Raw genomic sequence first — 2,438 nt, 5'->3', positions numbered from 1 at the left:
ATAAGTGGTTTATTTCGCACTTACCTCAGGCTAAGAATTTCTTGAACAATCCTGATGGTCTCTCATGGTCTCAGAAGATCATGCCTCTTACTAATGGGAATATCCATTGGTACAATCCTTCTTATGACATTGGTGAGATTATTGATAGTTGTGGAGAATTCCCTAATGTACCTCTTCTTGGTATACAAGGAGGAATTACCTACAACCCCATTCTTGCAAGGCGTCAATTTTGCTACCCCATGAAGGAGCGACCCGCTAGTATTCTTGTGTCAGGAATCTTCTATCTTAATCAAGATGGAAATTCGGATATGAGAAATCGGTTTGTGCGTGCTTGGCACCATGTTGATAGGAAGAGACGTTTGGGAAAGAAGTAATGTGTTGCTCTCAAAGACTACACTGATTGGGTTCAAGCTAGAGCCCATACCTTTCAGATGCCTTATTTACTCAAGGAGCCTTCTCTACTCATTGCTCCACCTTTGTCTTCCACCATTCCCGTCGAGAGTAGTAAGGAGCATCTAGAGCTCGTGACTAAGTTGAGAATGGAAAGAGATGCTTGGGAGAAGAAGTTTCATGCTTCAGAAACTGAGAATAAAGAGTTTAAGATACATTTGAAAGAAAAGGATGAAATGCTTGATATCCAAGATGGTTGGTTGATGGAAAAGGATGATCAGATTCGTCATCAAGAAGAACTACTTCAACAACATGGTGAAGAGCAAAAGAGACAACAAGAGGATTTATTTTCCTCTAGTAGTCATGAAGATTTAGTTGCATGGAAGGAAGTTGCTGATAAGCTGATGGTCGAGAATGCTCATTTGAAGGCTTTTTATGAAGATGAATTGGAGAAGCTACGTAGGAAGCTGCATAGAGGAGTTGGATCCTCATCAGAAGTGTTCCCTTCTAGTTTTTAGCTTTTCTGTTGTTTTGTAATTTTGGATCTTTGAATCCTTTTGTAAGCTTTTCCATTACTAATGAAAGAATGATGTTATGTTTTATGTTGTTTTTGCTAATGTTTACAATTAATGTCTTAAAGATCCTTGAAAACCAATAATAAAAATCATTTGCATTGCATTTCATGCATTATTCCGCATTTTGTTCTTGCTTCCGAGAGTATTCCCGAGGTCTTATTCAGTGTTCTTCATACAGAATTGAATCAAGTTGTCTCACCGGAATAACACTCGAGCTAACTGCAAGAAGAAGATGGAAGGTCTTGGACAAGAGAATCGTGAGCTACGTGAAGAGGTTATTACTTTGAGATCTGGTGTGGAACGTCTCACTGCTCTAGTTGAGACATTGATGGCTGCTCAGAATCAGAATCAGAATCAGGTTCCTTCTCCCAATGCCCAAGCACAGGGTCAAGCCACTGTGATTTCTGAAATTGCTGCTACAACAATTCCTGCTGTTCTTGTTGGTGCTACTCAGCAACGTATGCCTAATGGATATCCCTGGGGTATGCCTGAAGGTTATCTGTCTATTCCTGAGATGACTCGTCCGTTGACTCCTATTATGGTCAACACATCTCCTATTGTTCATACTGGTCCTTTTGTCCCAGAGCCCATTTATGATGTTGCTCCAAGTGAAATTCATGACAGAATGGATGGTTTCCAAGATCAGTTTGAAGAACTGCAGAAAGAGAAGAAAGCCCTGCATGGGAAAGAACTGTTTGGAAAAAATGTGCATGATCTTTGCCTTGTTCCCAATGTGAAAGTACCTGCTAAGTTCAAGCTACCTGAATTTGAGAAGTATAAAGGAAATTCCTGTCCTCAGGCACATCTGGTGATGTATGTAAGGAAGATGTCCACTCACACTGATGATCAACGTCTGTTGATCCATTATTTCCAAGATAGTTTGACTGGAGCTGCTTCTAAGTGGTATATGGGCCTTGATAGCACCCATATTCGCACTTTTAAGGACTTAGCTGAGGCGTTTGTGAAGCAATACAAGTATAATGTGGACATGGCTCCTGATAGGGATCAACTGCGAGCTACGATGCAGAAAGAGAAAGAATCCTTCAAGGAATATGCTCAGACATGGCGTGAGGTTGCCGCTCAAGTGATTCCTCCGATGGAAGATAAAGAGATGACTAAGATTTTCCTGAAAACTCTTGGCCCGTTTTACTATGAGAAGATGATTGCAAGTGCTCCTGTAGACTTCACTGAAATGGTGGGTATGGGTGTTAGACTGGAAGAAGCTGTGCGAGAAGGTCGTCTGGTTCGGAATGACAATTTGTCTGGTGGTGCGAAGAAGTATGGTTCTTCATTCCAGAAGAAGACGGAATCAGATGCTAATGTTGTTTCTCATGGGAGGAATAGTCGATTCAGAAATCAATCTCAACAAGTGGCGTCAGTAACTCCTGTTGTGAATTCAGTGCTTGTAACTCCTGTTAATTAACAACCAGCAAGGCGGAATCCGTATCCTCGAGTTAATGTTGATCCTATCCC

This window comes from Vicia villosa, unplaced genomic scaffold (assembly GCF_029867415.1).
Source record: "Vicia villosa cultivar HV-30 ecotype Madison, WI unplaced genomic scaffold, Vvil1.0 ctg.004160F_1_1, whole genome shotgun sequence".
In the NCBI taxonomy this organism is placed as follows: Eukaryota; Viridiplantae; Streptophyta; class Magnoliopsida; order Fabales; family Fabaceae; genus Vicia; species Vicia villosa.
The sequence above is the reverse complement of the archived record's forward strand: the minus strand, read 5'-3'. Positions refer to the sequence as shown.